This window comes from Schistocerca serialis, chromosome 1 (assembly GCF_023864345.2).
Source record: "Schistocerca serialis cubense isolate TAMUIC-IGC-003099 chromosome 1, iqSchSeri2.2, whole genome shotgun sequence".
In the NCBI taxonomy this organism is placed as follows: domain Eukaryota; kingdom Metazoa; phylum Arthropoda; class Insecta; order Orthoptera; family Acrididae; genus Schistocerca; species Schistocerca serialis.
Genome location: NC_064638.1, coordinates 1,033,328,029 through 1,033,348,694, shown reverse-complemented (window position 1 = coordinate 1,033,348,694; position 20,666 = coordinate 1,033,328,029). Strand labels below are relative to the sequence as shown.

At 45.9% G+C, this 20,666-nt stretch overlaps 2 protein-coding genes and 1 pseudogene across 2 annotated transcripts in view; 1 reads left to right on the top strand and 2 right to left on the bottom strand.

Moving 5' to 3' along the window:
* LOC126414100 (mannosyl-oligosaccharide glucosidase) overlaps positions 1–20,666 on the top strand; it is a 413,842-nt gene that overhangs the window by 211,461 nt on the left and 181,715 nt on the right. The gene's annotated exons all lie outside the window — the stretch shown is intronic.
* Positions 1–20,666, bottom strand: part of LOC126414146 (protein neuralized) — an 860,420-nt gene that overhangs the window by 714,571 nt on the left and 125,183 nt on the right. The gene's annotated exons all lie outside the window — the stretch shown is intronic.
* Positions 4,150–4,267, bottom strand: LOC126426944 (5S ribosomal RNA; annotated as a pseudogene).

Sequence of the window (20,666 nt, the reverse complement as noted above, 5' to 3'; positions counted from 1 at the left end):
CGTAGCAGTCACGCGGTTCCGGACTGAAGCGCCTAGAACCGCACGGCCACCACGGACGGCTGCCAAGTGTTCCCATCACAAAGACAACTTGTAATAGACTCCTAACAAGGCACAGTGTTGCCTTTAGCAAGATCATTCCTATCTCAGCAGCTACTACACTAAGTGAGAAGGTAGGTTTTGAAACACATACTTTATCTGATGGATGAACTCGAATGATTTGACTTCTTGTAGTTGATACACAACTTTCTTTCACTCTTTCTTAATTTAATACTCCAAAGTGATTACACAACAGTCCAAGGTCTCAAAATACGCAGAAAAGACAACAATCAAGACTCCTGTTGATTTAGGGGCTATCATGAAAAAAAAATCGATTTTTCAAATTATTTAACTCCAAACGAAAAACTACAATACACCTATAGCGTAAAACCCTAATATTTACGGTATGGTATCCTAAAGATGACTTTATTTACACGAGTTCGGCGAGTAAATGTCAGTTGAGTGGTGGAAAGCCATAACTCGCCGCTGTAAGCTGCAGAGTAACTCCATCGTTAAAAAACCGGACTGATTGTACTGCAAGAGATAACGGCTTTTACAGATGGAGCAAAAATACGCTCATCGTGTTGTGTAACCGGACGCTGCGAATCACAGCGGTCGCAAACAGTTTACTCCCACGCAACAGGTTGACGTGGCATTTACATTACCTTTTCACACATTAACGGAACCTGAAAACAATGCCCAGGGCCAATGTTTAGAAAACTTTGGGACACACGTTCCCATTACATTTTGTTTAGACAAGTTCTGAGCAGCATTCTCTCTGAATCCGTCCCTGTTACGAATTATACTGCTCTGAATTTTGCTCCGTATTTTTGCTCCGTATAAATAATTACGCACTTTGTTTTTAAAGCTGTTACTGTATTTGTGTGCAACCCTTCACAACGCATTATTTGTTACATGATAACGTTAGCCAAACTTAATTTTCTGTACGTCTATCTTTTAGAAGATAGTTGTGGGACTCGGCTGATCAACACAGGATGTCAAATGAAACACCTTTCACTTTGCAAACTTAATTTCTTTGGCCACCAGTTTCGGCGATTTACTACGCCATCTCCAGGTCCCTGACAGACGTGTAGGAAGATTCTTCCTCGGTTCTGGTCAAATCAGGGGCCAGCAATAATCGTATTAGTGGATTTCTGCTTGCTATAGCGACCACTTCAACCAGCACCTGCCGACCAGATGTTTGTGTAGGACATCAAGAAGGATGAGAAATAGCATCACTGCAACTGATTTTATATTCTTTGGTTTGTGGCATTCGTTTACAAGTGGTTCTAAAGGAGTAAAGATTACGGAAGTTGTGTGTAGATCGTTTACTGCAATCTGCAGCATGCCTCGTTCTAGTAAAGTATAATTACTACAAATTATGAACCTCGGCAGACTACGAACTGTACTGAGGCTAGTATATGATCTGGGAGCTTTCTCATTGTCGGTATTGAAGGAAATCGGTAACAGGAGAATTGATACTCAGTTTGGAAATCAGATTAACCAGAGAAGACAAGCAAAGAAAAGAATGTTTGAGAATGAACAGAAGTATGCATATGGCTCGCATTAGTTCGTCCACAGAAGGTAAGGGCGTAACTTACAGTTTGGAAACTTTACGTACATTTTCCTCACGAACTACTGACGTTACAGTACTTAAATGTGGCATGCATCTAGTCAACACTATAGTGAAATATTCTGTGGAAGGAATATTCATTTAACGCAATAGTAAGGCATTTATGAAAGGGAAAAGCCCTAAAATTTGGTGCATGTTTCTTCACAGATATTTGGATAGCAGTAAAAATCTAGCAAAAGAAGATATTAAAATTCTGTTCCATTTGTAATTATGGTATATCAAAGTTTTTACAAAAATGCATTGATTTAGTACTGAGAGGCTTTTCAAAAAAGGACCGTTTGTACTCACTTTGTTGAAAACATTTCTTTTGTTTAAAATTAAAAACGTGTAACTCAATAAGCACGAAAAGTTGTGTGCATGTAACACTTCTTAACAACTGCGCCACATTTAGCTGCATTTTCTTAAAAACTTTGGACTTTATAAGGTTTCTACAGAGTGGTCTGAGAGAGTAATTGGTCTTTTTGCCCTTCTTGTTGTTTTTCCCTGCAACAAACGTAGACAATCATTGTAGCAATGGTTCCACTATACTGTGTCTATCCTCTCCAGTAATTTAGGTTCTTCGAACAGTTACTCCTCGCCAGTCTATCTTTACCACTATAAGCACCTGCATTACCCCGAACATGATCAAATAAGGGAATATTTATTCTCTAGCGAATAGTGTAACTTGTCCTTTTTGAATAGTCTTTCAGGGTTTATGACCTTTTTCTGTGAGATTCCCTTTGACATCAGTCGATCCATTTTCGATTGCTTCTAACTTCTTGCACGTAAGACTTATTAAGGCGGACCCTATCGACCTATAAAGAAAGAAATGATAATTAAATCAAGACCCTAAGCTGTCGACAGGCGTTGGTATACATCAACGAGGACAGTTGAAAATGTGTGCGCCGACCGGGACTCGAACCCGGGATCTCCTGCTCACATGGCAGACGCTCTATCCATCTGAGCCACCGCGGCACAGAGGATAGTGCGACTGCAGGGGTTTATCCCTTGCACGCTCCCCCTGAGACTCACATTCCCAACTTAATGTCCACACACTACATTCGTAGTGCCCCTGCCTGTCTGAATGAATAGATACCATCTTCATATAGTTAAGGCTAACCGGCCATTGACCTTCTTCTTCTGTGCTGGATGCACACGCATTGCCCGAACTCTTACGGGACTCGGTAAGATTGTCTGCCGCGAGTAATGAGTGTAATGGGCAGGGGCACTACGAATGTAGTGTGTGGACATTAAGTTGGGAATGTGGGTCTCACGGGGAGGGTGCAAGGGATACATCCCTGAAGTCGCACTATCCTCTGTGCCCTTAGTGGCTCAGATGGATAGAGCGTCTGCCATGTAAGCAGGAGATCCCGGGTGCAAGTTCCGGTCGGGGCACACATTTTCAACTGTCCCCGTTGATGTATATCAACGCCTGTCAACAGCTTAGGGTCTTGATTTAATTATCATTTCATTCTAAGAGAGCTGAATGGTCACCGATACCATCTTCATATATAAAGAAAGAAGTGTTGGCACCACGTAGCACATGACGAAACAAAATTCCAGTACCAAATTAAAGTTTTGGTTATAAAGGAAATTATTCTACAAAATCGCATCTAATGAAATGTATTCGGACGGAATTAAGTAATGCGTAATTGACCGCTAGATATCAGAGAGGAGCACCCGCCATTTAAAAGCAACTGGAGTATTGTGTTGTCAGTAGAGAAACAGTAAGAGCTGGATGGATCGGCCAGGAGATCTCAGATCTCAGTAACTTCTAACGTGGCCCAATCATCGGATGGCACGTGAGTAACCAGTACCCCAGGAACATTTGAACCTTCCGAAAGTTGCCCAGGTAGACTATTGGTAAAGTGATTGTGAAGTTCAAACGCGAAGGAACAATCATACGTAAGTCGAGACCAGGCCGTCGAACATGGAGGAGCGTGGTTGTAAAAAAATCAGCTAAAGGAATCACTCACGAGTTCAAATTTCCTACGAGCAGCCCAGCTAGCACAATGACTGTGTGTACGGAGTTAAAAAGAACGGGGTACAGTGGTCGAACGGATCCTCGTAAGCCACACATTTCTGTAATCAGTGCGCGACGACGCTTGAGCTGGTGTATAAGAACGACGCCATTTGGCAGTAAACGACTGGAAACGAGACACTGGGGATGATTAATCGTGTCTTACCCGGTGGCAATCCGTTGTGAAGTGCCAGCAGTGAAGTAGGGAAGAAGTATAGTATGGTGATGGTTTTCGTAGTTAGGTTGTGGTCCCCTTATTGCGCTTAATAAAGCAGCACTCCGTCTTCAGGCCAAAAGTGGCCCATCGGGACCATCCGACCGCCGTGTCATCCTCAGATGAATATGCGGGTAGGAGGGGCGTGTGGTCAGCACAGCACACCACTCTCCCGGTCGTTATGATGGTTTTCTTTGACCGGTGCCGTTACTATTCGGTCTAGGAGCTCCTCAATTGGCACCACGAGGCTGAGTGCACCCCGAAAAATGGCAACAGCGCATGGCGGCCCGGACGGTCACCCACCCAAGTACCGGCCACGCTCCACAGCGCTTAACTTCGGTGATCTGACGGGAACCGGTGTTTCCACTGCGGCAAGGCCGTTGCCCTTATTGCGCTTACGAGAACGCTAAATGAGGAAGGACATGAACACATTTTACAGGATTGTGTTCCGTATACAGTATGTGAACAGCTGCGAGACGATGGCCGTAGCGGCGTGACAATGAAGCCTGTCGCAAAGCAGCATTACCGAGGCAATGTTTTGTCGACAATAACATAGCTGAAGTGGACTGGCCTACCCAGAGTCCCGACGTGAACGCAATGGATCACATTTGAGATGAGTTAGATAGTAGGCTTCGTTCCAGACGCCAGCGTCAACATCACTGCCTTCTCTGGTTTCTGCTCTTGAGGAAGAATGTTCTGCCATTCCTCCACAGACATTCAGACACTTCACTGAAAGTGTATTCAGTAGAGTTCAAAGTGTTATATTAACGTCGACTAACACAAGTACTTTTGATGAAGTAGTCTATACACGTATGTACTCCGCAAAACTGTATAGTGACTTGCTAGGGAAGTTGGTGACAACATTAGCTATATTATATCCTACACTGAAGCGCCAAAGAAACTGGTATAGGCATGCTTACCAATATACAGACATATGTAAACAGGCACAATACGGCACTGCGGTCAGCACGCCTATATAAGACAACAGTGTCTGGCGCAGTTGTTAGATCTGCTGCTGCTGCTGCTACTACAATGGCAGGTTATCAAGATTTCAGTGTGTTTGAACGTGGTGTTATAGTCGGCGCACGAGCGGTGGGACAGCATCCTCGAAGTAGCGATGAAGTGGAGATTTTCCCGTACGAGCATCTCACGAGTGTACCGTAAATATCAGAAATCCTGTCAAACATCGAATCTCCGACATCGCTGCGGCCGCGGAAAAGATCGTGCTACAATAGAACCAACGATGACTGAAGAGAATCGTTCAGCATGGCACAAGTGCAACCCTTCCACAAATTGCTGCAGATTTCAATGCTGGACCATCAACAAGTGTCAGAGTGCGAACCATTCAACATCGATATGGGCTTTCGGAGTTAAGGCCTACTCGTGTACCCTCGAAGACTCCACGACACAAGCTTTACGCCTCGCCTAGGCCCGTCAGCATCGACATTGAACTGCTGATGACTGGAAACATGTTGCCTGGTCGGACGACTCTCGTTTCAAATTGTATCGAGCGGATAGACGTGTAAAGGTATGGAGACAACCTCATGAGTCCATGGACTCTGCATGTCAGCGGGGGACTGTTCAAGCTGGTGGAGGCTCTGCAATGGTGTGGGGCGTGTGCAGTTGGGAGTGATACGGGACCCCTGATACCTGTAGATACGACTCTGACAGGTAAAACGTACGTAAGCATCCTGTCTGATCACCTGCATCCATTCATGTCCATTGTGCATTCTTACGGACTTGGCCAATTACAGCAGGACAATGCGACACCTCACACGTACAGAATTTCTACAGACTGGCTCCAGGAACACTCTTCTGAGTTTAAACACTCCCGATGGCCACCACACTTCCCAGGCATGAACATTTTTGAGCTTATTTGGGACTCCTTGCAACGTGCTGTTCAGAAGCGATCTCCACCCCACATACTCTTACGGATTTATGGACAGCCCTGCAGGATTCATGTTGTCAATTCCCTCCAGTACTACTTCAGACATTAGTCGAGTCCACGCTACGTCGTGCTGCGTCGCTTCTGCGTGCTTGCGGAGGCCCTACACGATATTAGGCAGGTGTACCAGTTTCTTTGGCTCTTCAGTGTTTTTCATTCATGTAATACGCCAGGGAAAAATGTTAACCACATGCCACTGTATGATCCCTGATCACTGATAGTTACGATCTCTACGCGAGATATACGATGGTGGCCGCACAACTATCGCATAATCTTCCTCGAATAACAGTTCCCTACATTTGGTCAACAGATGTTCCTAGAAACAACGTCGCCTTACTTTAAAAATTCGCATTTACATCCACTGAACGACCTCGTAATACTTTCGTATATGCTGTACCCACCTGTTACGATCTTAGCAGAGCGTCCCTGAATTAACAGCTGTTTGGTAAGAACTTCAAACGCTGGATCACTACTCTAGCACTGCATGCGTTACTAGCAGAAAATTCTTGTTAAAGAATTCCTACAGACTTTACAACAAATCTATGCACTCCACTTTCCCAGAATGCTTTAAACAAACCTAAGTATTCCACTCGCTTCCCTACCAAAGATTGAACGTATTTATCCCACTACATACCGTTCTTAATATTATCCGCAAATATTTAAACGGTGTGAGGATGGCTTGCGAACGTTCAATACCGATCTTGGTCGACCAGGCTAGTCGATAACCTCGTTTAGACACTACCCAACATACTTGGAAAGAATGCTCCGTCTTTTGTTCTACTAGCTTGACCCATTATTGACGCACAACATTGCATCCATGAAATCAGTTTTTAGGGGTTTGAGGCCCACAAATACTGTTTTAGGCAAGCATTTCCTAAGACACTTACTGAAACTTTCATTGGGACTTTGAGTTCTCCCATGAATAGATTAACAAGCAAGTTTTTGCTAGCCAAGTTTCTGTAGAAATGTTTTATAACATCTGCAGTTGTAGGGAATGTTTACGTCTATACTCATCTCCAGTTAAACCTAGCTCTCTGATACTTACAGCATGACTCGGGGCCCTTCGGACAGAGAGAATGACAGCTGTCCTATGTTGCTTTTAAATTTATCCCTACTGTTAACTTACTTATTGTGCCCATATTTACGACATGAATGGATAAAATATAATTATAACACAATAAGATTATTTTCTAAAATCAACTACTATTTCAACTCACTACGACGAGTAAAACGAAAACAGAACGCTGAACTGACGTACAGCTGTCACTTACACTCGCTTAGCAGCAGGCTGACCAACTTGCAAAGAATGACCAAAGAATAGATAAAGACAAAGAAAGTCTGCTGCATCTGCAGTACACACAGCTCACTTGACAGTAGACAGTATGGGGCGTGTCGTTGTTTAGAAAGTGCTCTTTCTTTCCTATTAGTATGCACCGAAGACATAAAAACCACGCATATTCTAGTACAGGAAGTAACTGAAGTGTAACTTAATTCAACAACAAAATTCGTATTCCGACGGGATGTCACTTCCTGCTTCGTCGTAGGTATGGACCAGTGATTAAAAATCAACAACTGACCGCAAAAGCCACACGGTGAAGACTTGACTATGCCTGAAGCAGGAAGGCCAGACCACCTAACAGCCCAGAATGCGAGGATGCGATTATATCACAACGAAACCGCTTGTGTATGATCCTACAATAAATGAACTATTAACAGCTAATGCGGCTAACAAAAGTGTTTTCCAGAATATTAAGTTTTTTTTAAAATTTTAAGGTATTTCTATCATGCATCTGAGCTGTGGATGCCCAAATCGTAAAATATGCTTCAACGTGACAAAGGCCGCACAGATGTGTATGATGCAGACCGGGAAGCAAGGCCATGGACATCGTCCACAGACGAGAATACAGTATTGCAGTTCCTTTGGACATGCATCCATGTCCAAAGGTATTTTGCATCGTATTCAGAATAACACAGGCACTGCAATATCGTATTTATCTGCCGACACCTGGCAAACGACTTTCATGTATAACGTCTGACCTGTGCGAGAATATACACAACGGGTGTACAAGTACACGTTGTAGACGCGTGGTTGATGACATATGGGAGTTTGGGTCTGGCCGTGAGTGGTGCACGGATAGCCAAATGTTAAGGTGACCGCTCGCGATAAGCGGGAAATCCGGGTTTGGGTCCCAGTCCGGCACGAATTTTCATTGTCGCCAATCCATTCTACAGCTGATGGTTGTCCTTTTTCGCAATCGCGAATACTTTTTAATGTATACAGACGACAATGTCCAGGGAAACGAGGAACTGATTCGCAGCAATCTGCCAGTGGCTATTGCAGACCTTGCTCAGTAGATGCGCAAGGCTATAGACAGTGTTCATTGCATAGTCCGAGATCTTTTGCAATATCGAAAACTATGCTCATATTGAGTTCCGCGATCACTATAACCTGCATTCAAAGGCGCAAGTTTTATGCTTCTCAGGACTTCCTTGATTCTTACTCAGTGGAAGGCAAACATTTCCTAAGCTGCATCACAACAGGCGATGGGACATGAGCCCGTCATTTCACATCTGCAACAAAGAAAGCGTCTGTGGAATGGAGACACGTCTTCTCGCCACCGCGGAAGGAATGCGAAGTGAACTGTGAAAGAATTATACACACGTAGTGCTGTATCGTCCGAAGAAGACACAGCCAGGGCAAAAGCATCAAAGGCGCAAAGATGCGAGCTGGTGCCAATACCATACAAACTCGCCACTTGCGCGGGTTCCACGAGCACCACGGTCGGCGCTGAGAATGAATCGCAGATATTCACAGGCGCTTACAGAACGTCTACGGAGACCTGGAAGTGAACGAAAGCGCGGTGAGTCGTTGGGCGAAGCGTCTGTCATCATCACAACAAGATCGCGAAAACCTCACCGATCACCCGCGTACCGGCTGGCCGTACACAGCTGTGACTCCTGCAATGTTGGAACGTGCGGACACACTCATTTGAGGTGATCTAAGGATCACAATGAAACACCTCGCTGCTCAACTGGTAGTGCTGACGCTCGTCCACCAGTAGGGGTACTTAAAGGTGTGTGCCCGCTGGATGAATCGCCGCCTAACGGAAGACCATAAAGAGTAACGAACCACCATCTGTGCGGAATTGCTCGCGTGTTACGAGGCTCACTATGAAAATTTCTGGCGGACATCGTCAAAGACGATGAAACACAGGTTCGTCATTTCGAACTGGAAACGGAACGGCTATCCGTGGAGAGAAGCCACACTACCTCTCCTCCAAAGGAAAGGTTCAAAGCTGCACCCTCAGCCGGTAAAGTCATGGCGACAGTCTTCTGAGACTCTGATGTCCTCCCCTGCGGGACAACGGTCAACTCTGAACTGTGCTACCCTCAGAAACCTGAAGAACTGATTTTGTCACCACAAAAAGGCAAACGAAGTTTTCCTTCAGCACGACAATGCAAAGCGTCACACAAGTCTGCGCACCCGAGAGAAGCTCACGGAACTTCATTGGACTGTCCTCCTTTATCCACCCTCAAGCACGGATCTCGGACCTTCCTCCCTCCATCTGTTAGGCCCAATGAAAGATGCACTACGCGGGAAGTAGTACGAGGATCATGGAGAGGTTATTGATGTTGCAAGACGTTGGTTCCGAAGTCGACCAGTGGAGTGGTACCATGTGGGCATACTGGCCCTACCAGAAATTTAGCGTAAGGCCATAGCACTGAACAGCAAGTCTTCAGGTCCAGATTGTATACCGATTAGGTTCCTTTCAGATTACACTGATACAATAGCTCCCCACTTAGCAATCATATACAACCGCTCGCTCACCGATAGATCTGTACCTATAGATTGGAAAATTGCGCAGGTCGCACCATGTGTTTAAGAAGGGTAGTGGGAGTAATCCATCGAACTACAGACCTATATAAAAGAAAAATGGCTGTGAGCACTATGGGACTTAACATCTTAGGTCATCAGTCCCCTAGAACTTAGAACTATTTAAACCTAACTAACCTAAGGACATCACACACATCCATGCCCGAGGCAGGATTCGAACCTGCGACCGTAGCAGTCCCGCGGTTCCGGACTGCAGCGCCTAGAACCGCACGGCCACCGCGGCCGGCAGACCTATATCATTGACGTCGGTTTGCAGTAGGGTTTTGGAGCATATACTGTATTCAAACATTATGAATCACCTCGAGGGGAACGATCTATTGATACGTAATCAGCATGTTTCAGAAAACATCGTTCTTGTGCAACGCAGCTAGCTCTTTATTCGCACGAAGTAATGGCCGCTATCGACAGGGGATCTCAGGTTGATTCCGTATTTCTAGATTTCCGGAAAGCTTTTGACACCGTTCCTCACAAGCGACTTCTAATCAAGCTGCGAGCCTATGGGGTATAGTCTCAGTTGTGCGACTGGATTCGTGATTTCCTGTCAGGAAGGTCGCAGCTCGTAGTAATAGATGGCAAATCATCGAGTAAAACTGAAGTGATATCGGGTGTTCCCCAGGGAAGCTTCCTGGGACCTCTGCTGTTCTTGATGTATATAAATGACCTGGGTGACAATCTGAGCAGTTCTCTTAGGTTGTTCGCAGATGATGCTGTAATTTACCGTCTAGTAAGGTCATCCGAAGACCAGTGTCAGTTGCAAAGCGATTTAGAAAAGATTGCTGTATGCTGTGGCAGGTGGCAGTTGACGCTAAATAACGAAAAGTGTGAGGTGATCCACATGAGTTCCAAAAGAAATCCGTTGGGATTCGATTACTCGATAAGTAGTACAATTCTTAAGGCTGTCAATTCAACTAAGTACCTGGGTCTTAAAATTACGAACAACTTCAGTCGGAAAGACCTCATGGATAATATTGTGGGGAAGGCGAGCCAAAGGTTGCGTTTCATTAGCAGGACACGTAGAAGATGCAACAAGTACACTAAAGAGACAGCTTACACTACACTCCTTCGTCCTCTGTTAGAATACTGCTGCGCGGTGTGGGATCCTTACCAGGTGGGATTGACGGAGGGCATCGAAAGGGTGCAAAAAAGGGCAGCTCGTTTTGTATTATCACGTAATAGGGGAGAGAGAGTGTGGCAGATATGATACGCGAGTTGAGATGGAAGTCATTAAAGCAAAGACGTTTTTCGTCGCGGCGAGATCTATTTACGAAATTTCAGTCACCAACTTTCTCTTCCGAATGCCCAACCTACACAGGTATGAATGATCATCAAAATAAAATAAGAGAAATCAGAGCTCGAACAGAAAGGTTTAAGTGTTCGCTTTTCCCGCGCGCTGTTCGGGAGTGGAATGGTAGAGAGATAGTATGATTGTGGTTCGATGAACCCTCTGCCAAGCACTTAAATGTGAATTGCAGAGTAATCATGTAGATGTAGATGTAGATGAACGGAAGTTATGTCGAAAAATAGAGTTTTGGAGTCAAAAGAGTGGGGAATAATATGGCGTATTGGAGACCTTAATAAAACCAACCTGCCATCAGAAAAAAATGTGCCTCATTACTTATTGAACGCCGCTCGCACAGTGCAGCACCCAATAAAAGTTGCTGGCCCTGGCCCCCAAGAGTGAGCAACTTAGTTTCTGAAAACCCTCCGTACACCGGGGAGAAGGCGGGTAGCGGAGTTGACAGGCAGGGCAGATGCTCCCCTGGAGCCGCCCACGGCCCGCCAACGCCAGCGCTTCCAGCTCCAGCTTCCGGCAGCTGCGCGGCCCGTCGCCCACGCGCCTTCTAATTGACTGAGCTCACTCCAGAGGTACGCTCACGCCGACGCCCGCGTCGCCTCCGCGGGGCTCTCGCCCATTTTCTCGCAGGTTCTCTTTAATTAAACGAGACGCCCCTTCTCGGAAGTCCTCTATAAAGGAGCCAGGTGGCCCTCTCTACAGCGCTGCTCGGAGTCACAGTTTATTTTAGACGTCTTATTTCGTAGGAAACCAGCAGCTCCCCAAGGCGCAATTTACCTACCTAGTTCCACACCGAGCAGCATGTAAATAATAACACCAGCGAGGAAAAATGTTGATTTCACTGCATTACATCATCATCGAGTCGAAGGGGATATTTAAACTATACGATCAAAAGTTGGAAATCCAGTTCTAAGCAAAGAAGGGAAAGCAGAAAGGTGGAAGGAGTATATAGAGGGTCTATACAAGGGCGATGATCTTGAGGACAATATTATGGAAATGGAAGAGTATTTAGATGAAGATGAAATGGGAGATATGATACTGCGTGAAGAGTTTGACAGAGCACTGAAAGATCTGAGTCGAAACAAGGCCCCCGGAGTAGACAACATTCCATTAGAACTACTGACAGCCTTGGGAGAGCCAGGCCTAACAAAACTCTACCATCTAGTGAGCACGATGTATGAGACAGGCGAAATACCTTCAGACTTCAAGAAAAGAATATAACAATTCCAATCCCAAAGAAAGCAGGTTTTGACAAATGTCAAAATTACCAAACTATCCGTTTAATAAGCCACGGCTTAAAAAATACTAACACGAATTCTTTACAGACGAATGGAAAAACTGGTAGAAGCCGACCTTGGGGAAGATCAGTTTCGATTCCGTAGAAATGTTGGAACACGTGAGGCAATACTGACCCTACAACTTATCTTAGAAAATAGCTTAAGGAAAGACAAACCTACGTTTCTAGCATTTATAGACTTAGAGAAAGCTTATGAAAATGTTGACTGGAATACTCTCTTTCAAATTCTGAAGGTGGCAGGGGTAAAATACAGGGAGCGAAAGGTTATTTACAATTTGTACAGAAGCCAGATATAAGAGTCGAGGGAAGCAGTGATTGGGAAGGGAGTGAGACAGGTTTGTAGCCTATCCCCGATGTTATTCAATCTGTATATTGAGCAAGCAGCAAAGGAAACAAAAGAAAATTTCGGTGTAGGAATTAAAATCCATGGAGAAGAAATTTTGAGGTTCGCCGATGACATTGTAATTCTGTCGGAGACAGCGAAGGATTTGGAAGAGCAGTTGAACGGAATGGACAGTGTCTTGAAGGGAGGATATAAGATGAACATCAACCAAAGCAAAACGAAAAAAATGGTTCAAATGGCTCTGAGCACTATGGGACTCAACATCTTAGGTCATAAGTCCCCTAGAACTTAGAACTACTTAATCCTAACTAACCTAAGGACATCACACACACCCATGCCCGAGGCAGGATTCGAACCTGCGACCGTAGCAGTCCCGCGGTTCCGGACTGCAGCGCCAGAACCGCTAGACCACCGCGGCCGGCAGCAAAACGAGGATAATGGAATGTAGTAGAATTAAATCGAGTGATGCTGCAGGAATTAGATTAGGAAATGAGAGGCTTAAAGTAGTATATGAGTTTTGCTATTTGGGGAGCCAAATAACTGATGGTGGTCGAAGTAGAGAAGATATAAAATGTAGACTGGCAATGGCAAGAAAAGCGTTTCTGAAGAAGAGAAATTTGTTAGCATCGAGTATAGACTTAAGTGTCAGGAAGTTGTTTCTGAAAGTATTTGTATGGAGTTTAGCCATGTATGAAAGTGAAACGTGGACGACAAATAGTTTAGACAAGAAGAGAGTAGAAGCTTTCGAAATGTGGTGCTACAGAAGAATGCTGAAGATTAGATGGGTAGAACATATAACTAATGCGGAGTTATTGAATAGATTTGGAGAGAAGAGAAATTTGTCGCACAACCTGACTAGAAGAAGGGATCGGTTGGTAGCGCATATTCTGAGGCATCAAGGGATCACCAGTTTGGTATTGGAGGGCAGTGTGGAGGGGAAAATCGTAGAGGGAGACCAATGATGGATACACTTAACAGATTCAGAAGGATGTAGGTTGCAGTAGGTACTGGGAGATGAAGAAGCTTGCACAGTATAAAGTAGCATGGAGAGCTGCATCTAACCAGTCTCAGGACTGAAGACCACAACAACAACATCAAAAGTATCCGAACACCTATTACTGGACATTAATATGAGGAGTGTCCATCCTTCGCCTTTATTGAAAGTTTGAACTCTGCTGGTGATATTTTCAATAAGGTGTTTGAATGTGTACGGAAGAATGGTAACCCATTTTTCCTCAGGCCAGAGAAGGTTTGGGTGCAGGCGTCTGTAGCGAAGTCATTACAACTCATTCCAAACGTGTTTCATTGTGTTCAGATCTCGACACCGGGCAGGCCAGTCCGATTCAGGAATGTTATCGTCCGCAAACCATTGCCTCGTGGCTTCTCAGATGCACTGTCATGTTGTTCCAATTATAATCCCCGAAACGTTCCCTTGTTGTCTACGAGCTGTTCCTCTATTGCACGCTGCACACAATGCTGTAAATTGTGCTCACATACTTCCGCATTTAGCTGTTTCTTAAGCGTAATAACCACGAAAAACGTCATAATATTGTATCTCTACCTCCTCCGTACGTCACTGTTAGCGCTAAGCATGATGGCAAGTAAGGTTCTCCTGGCATTCGCGAAATCCAAACACTTCTGTCTGATTGCCACAGAATATCGGGTGATTCATGACTCCGAAACAGTGGTTTCCAGTCGTCCACTACCCAACAGAGTCATTCTGTACACTACCTGATGCGTCACTTGCAAGGGGACCGTACGAAATTCCCCTTACCGATTTGATTCCTACTGACATATGTATTGTATTGTATTGTATGTTAACTGGGGATCTAGAAACGATGGAGAGGCTCCACCCCCGCCGCAGCCGCAGTGGTCCACAACCCCACGACGACTACCGCAGTCCACCCCTCCGCCGCCGCCCTACACCGAACCACTCTTTCAGGGTTATTGTGCGGTTCGACCACCGGTGGACCTCCCCCCCCCCCCCCCCCCCTTTCCCAGGGAACGTCTCACACCAGACGATTGTAACCTCTATGTTTGCGTGGTAGAGTAATGGTGCTGTACGCGTATGTGGAGAACTTGTTTGCGCAGCAATCGCCGACGTGGTGTAGCTGAGGCGGAATAAGGGAAACCAGCCCGCATTCGCCGAGGCAGATGGAAAACCTACTGAAAACCATCCACAGACTGGCCGGCTCACCGGACCTCGACACAAGTTCGCCGGGCGGACACTGACATATGTAGTGCACGACTACGACTTCAACATACGTAAACAGGATGACGCAAATCTCAACCATTTTCGAGAAAGTTGAGTTTTAAAAATTTTACGCTTACTTATATATTTTATTTAAAGTAAATAGGTAGAGTGTTTTTGAGACTTTTGGTAACGATGTTTCCCATATATTAGAAATATACACTGAAGTACCAAAGAAACTGGAATACGCATTAGTATTCACATACAGTGATACGTAAACAGGCAGAAATGGCGCCGCGGTCGGTAACGTCTATGTAAGACAATAAGTCTCTGGCGCAGTTGTTAGATCGGTTACTGCTACTGCAATGGCAGATTATCAAGATTTAAGTGAGTTTGAACGTGGTGTCAGAGACGGAGCACGAGCAATGGGACAGACACTGTATCTCCGAGGTAGCGATGAAGTAGCGATTTACCAGTACGATCATTTCACGAGTGAATATCAGGAATCCGGTAAAACATCAAATCTCCGACATCGCTGCGGACGGGAAAAAATCCTGCAAGAACTGGACCAACGATGACTGAAGAGAATTGCTCAACGTAACAGAAGTGCAACCGTTCCCCAAATTGCTGCAGATTTGAATGCTGGGTCATCAACAAATGTCAGCGTGCAAACCATTCAACGAAACATCATCGATATGGGCTTTCGGAGACGAAGCCCCACTCGTATACACTTTATGATTGCACGACACAGAGCGTTACGCCTCGCCTGGGCCCGGGAGCACTGACATTGGACTGTTGATCACTGGAAACATGTTACCTTGTCGAACGACTCTCGTTTCGGATTGTATCGAGCGGATGGACATGTACGGGTGTGCAGAGAACAGTGTGTTCCGTATACAGTAGACGAACAGCTGCGAGATGATGGCCGTAGCGACGTGACAATGCAGCCTATCGCAAAGCAGCATTACTGAGACAATGCTTTGTGGACAAAACACAGCTGAAGTGGACTGGCCTACCCAGAGTCCCGATATGAACGCACTGGATAACATTTGAGATGAGTTAGATCGTAGACTTCGTTCCAGATGTCGGCTTCAACATCACTGCCTTCTCTGGTTTCCGTTCTTGAGGAAGAATGTTCTGCCATTCCTCCACAGACATTCAAACACTTCACTGAAAGTGTATTCAGTAGAGCTCAAACTGTCATATTAATGTCGACTAACACAAGTACTTTTGATGAAGTAGTCTATACACGTATGTACTCCGCAAAACTGTATAGTGACTTGCAAGGGAACTTGGTGACAACATTAGCTATATTATATCCTACACTGAAGCGCCAAAGAAGTTGGTATAGGCATACTTACCCAAATACAGACATATGTAAACAGGCACAATACGGCACTGCGGTCAGCACGCCTATATAAGACAACAGTGTCTGGCGCAGTTGTTAGATCTGCTGCTGCTGCTGCTGCTACAATGGCAGGTTATCAAGATTTCAGTGTGTTTGAACGTGGTGTTATAGTCGGCGCACGAGCGGTGGAACACAGCATCTCCGAAGGAGCGATGAAGTGGGGATTTTCCCGTACGACCATCTCACGAGCGTACCGTAAATATCAGGAATCCTGTGAAACATCAAATCTCCGACATCCTGCGGCCAGAGAAAGCTCCTGCAAGAATAGAACCTGCGACGACTGAAGAGAATCGTTCAGCTTGACAGAGCTGCAATTCCTCCACAAATTGCTGCAGATTTCAATGCTGAACCATCAACAAGTGTCACAGTGCGAACCATTCAATGAAACATCATCGATATGAGCTTTCGGAGTCGAAGGGTTACTCGTGTACCCTTGATGACTGCACGACACAAGCTTAGCCCTGTCAGCATCGAAATTGGACTGGAAACATGTTGCCCGGTAGGACGACTCTCGTTTCAAATAGTATCGAGCGGATGGACGTGTACGGGTGTGGAGAGAACCTCTTAAATCCATGGACCCTGCATGTCATCAGGGGACTGTTCAAGATGGTGGAGGCTCTGTAATTGTGTGGAGCGTGTGTAGTTGGATTGATATGGGACCCCTGATACACCTAGATACGACTCTGACAGGTGACAAGTACGTAATCATCCTGTCTGGCCATCTGCACCCATTCATGTCCATTGTGCATTCCGACGGACTTGGGCAATTCCAGCCGAACAATGCTACACCACACACGTACAGAACTGCGACAGATTGGCTTCAGGAACACTCTTCTGAGTTTAAACACTTCTGCTGGCTACCAAACTCCCCATACAGGAACATTATTGAGCAAATCTCCGATGCCTTGCAACGTGCTGTTCAGAAGAGATCTCCACCCCCTCTTACTGTAACAGATTTATGGACATCCCTGCAGGGTTCCCTTCAGCACTAGTCATTAGTCGAGTCCATGCCACGTCGTGCTGCGGCACTTCTACGTGCTCGTGGGGGCCCTACATGATACTAGGCGGGAGTACCAGTTTCTTCGGCTCTTCAGATTATTTTATCTAGATGTGTGGCCAGTATAATGTGTAACCTATGGATCAATGTACGAATCATGACGATAATGATCACAGAAAGATAGGAAGTAATAATTACTGCCAATACAGCGCTTCTAATGAAGGCCGAACATCTGCTTGTGCTTGGTTTTTTTTTTTCAATGTGTCTATTGCAAAACAAACTTGGGTTGATTTCGTAAACGATGCTCGATCGTCACACAATTTCGCGGCGTACCAAGCATATCTATTACGTCGGAATGAAATTAAAAAGAACAGTACCAGAAACGAGATTCGATCCACAGACCTCGCGCTTATGAAACTAAGCGCTTACTCGCTTGGTTGCAGAATCCTTGATTATTGGTGCCCATACGAAGTGTGTTAGCGTAAAATAATCAGACTCGATTTTCTCGCAAACGGTTGAGAGCTGCGTCTAGTTATTCGCATATGTTGAAGTGCTAATCGTGTCCTACACAGCTTATCAATATGAATCAGATCGGTGAGGGGAAGTTCGTATGGTTGTATCGTTAGCACAGACTACAGAAATATGGGGTTATGAGGAGCTGCTCGACCACCGTTCCACAGTCGCTTTAATTACTAAGTACGGTCACTGTGCTGCCCGGACTTCTGGCAACACTTTAGAACCCACGAGTGATTCCTTCCTCTGATTTCATCCGATTTTTTACAACAACCCTCCGTATTGCTCGACGGTCCCTGGTTTTGGTGTAACTGCGGTTTCCACTATCACATCGCCAGCAGTATACTTGGCCAGCTTTAGAAAGTCTGAGCTGTAGCTGATGTGTAACTTAGGTGACGTCCAGCGACTCGTTGACGTTCGAAGTGACCCACATCTCCTGACCGACCCATTCTGCTATTACTGTTTCTCTACCATCAAAGAAACACTCGCAGCCTCCTCTTATACTGGCGAATCCGCCTCTCGTGACGTCCGGATTCTTTTGATGACATAGTGTATAACTAAAGAGGTGAAAGGGTTTGAAGCCAGGCTGAAATGATATACACTCACGCTCATAAACTAAGGATAATTGCAGAATGTGGTGCCACACAACGTGGCACTACACAAAACTGGCGCTAATAGCATAGGCACATAGGGAACACACACGACACAGATCTGTAAGTCCACGGTATTGGTGATTGAGAAAACCGTCCCGAAACACATGTGCTACAAAACACCACTGTTTCCTGCGCATATACCCCGACATCAATATGGGATATGATCACTATGCACACGTAAACAGGCCGCACAACGGGTAGGCATACTCTGGATCAGGTGGTCGAGCAGCTGCTGGGGTATAGCCTCCCACTCTTGCACCAGTGCCTATCGGAGCTCCTGAAGTGTCCTAGGGGTTTGAAGACATGCGGCGATACGTCGACTGAGAGCATCCCAGACGTGCTCGATGGGGTTTAGGCCTGGAGAACAGGCAGGGGCCGCCCAGAGTGGCCGAGAGGTTCTAGACGCTACAGTCTGGAACCGCGCGACCGCTACGGTCGCAGGTTCGAATCCTGCCTCGGGCACGGATGTGCGTGATGTCCTTAGGTTAGTTTGGTTCAAGCAGTTCTAAGTTCTAGGGGACTGATGACCTCAGAAGTAAAGTCCCATAGTGCTCAGAGCCATTTGAACCATACACCTGACCTGTTACAGTTCCTCTGTCAAACACATGCAGGTGTGTACGTGCACTAATCATAATCCCACCCCACACCATCAAACCACGACCTCCATACAGGTCCATTTCAAGGACATTAAGGGGTTGGTATCTGGTTCCTGGTTCACGCCAGATGAAAACCCGGTGAGAATCACTGTTCAGACTATACCTGGACTCGTCCGTGAACATAACCTCGGACCACTGTTCCAATCACCATGTACTGTGTTCTTGACACCAGGATTTACGGGCTCTCCTGTAACCAGGGGTCAGTGCAATGCACCTTGCAGGTCTTCGGGAGAATAAACCATGTCTGTTCAATTGTCTGTAGACTGTGTGTCTGGAGACAACTGTTCCAGTGGCTACGGTAAGGTCCCGAGCATGGCTACCCGCAGTACTCCGTGACCGTCTGCGGGCACTGATGGTGAGATATGGTCTTCTTGTGGTGTTAAACACTGTGAACGTCTCGTACTGTAGCCCCTGGACACGTTGCCTGTCTGCTGGAATCGTTACCATAACCTTGAGGTAATACATTGTGGCACACGGAGGGCCCGTGCTACGACCTGCTATGTTTGACCAGCTTCCAGTCGCCCTAGTATTCCACCCCTCATAACGTCATCAGTATGTGTTTTCTGAGCAATTTTCAACACACAGTCACCATTAGCACGTCTGAAAACGTCTGCACACTTACGCGCTGCACCGTACTCTGACATGCACCAACACACCTCTGCGTATGTGGACTGCTGCCAGCGCCACCGTGCGACGACCACAGGTCAAGTGCATCGCATGGTCATACCTCGAGGTGATTTCAACCCGCAAACCGCCCACCAGGGCGTTGTTTCACCATGTACCAGCATCATCCTTAATTTATGAGCATGAGTGTACATGGGCGATCTGAAGGATAGTGGCGCTCTACCGCTGTTTGCTGATGACGATGTATTGACGGAATAGTGTCGTCATTGGGTAACTACAGGAGACTACAGGGTGGCTTAGACGTAATTCCTCTTTGGTGTGATGAACGGCAGCTTGCTCTTAAGCATAGAAAAATTAAGCTAATGCAGATGAGTACGAAAACAACCCTGTAATGTTAAAATACTGTGCTACTAGTGCTGTGCTGCTCGACGCACTGACGTCGATTAAATACCTTCGAGTATCGTTGCAAAGCGATATGAGGAGGAGCGACCACGTTGCGGTCGGTTGTATGGAAGACGTACGGTCGACTTCGGTTTATTGGGAGTGTTCTAGGAAAGTGTCGGTCCTCTATAAAGGAGACGGCGAGTAGAACACTTGTGCGACCTGTTCTTGAGTCCTGTTCGAATGTTTGGGATTCCCACCAAGTCGGTGTTTAGGAAGACATCGAAGCAATTCAGAGGCGTGCTCTAGATTTGCTACCGGTAGGCTGGATCATCACGAAAGCGTTAAGGATATGCTTCGTGAACTCAAATGACAACCCCTGGATGGAAAGAAACGTTCTTTCAGCGAAATGCTATTGAGGAAGTTTAGAGAACCAGCATTTGCGACAGACTGCAGAACGATTCACTAACATCAAGGATCAAGAAGACAAGATATGAGAAATTAGGGTTAGTACGGAAGCAAATGCACGTTCATGTTTCCATCGCTCCATTTGCGAGTGGGGCAAGCAAGGGAATGAGTAGCAGGTG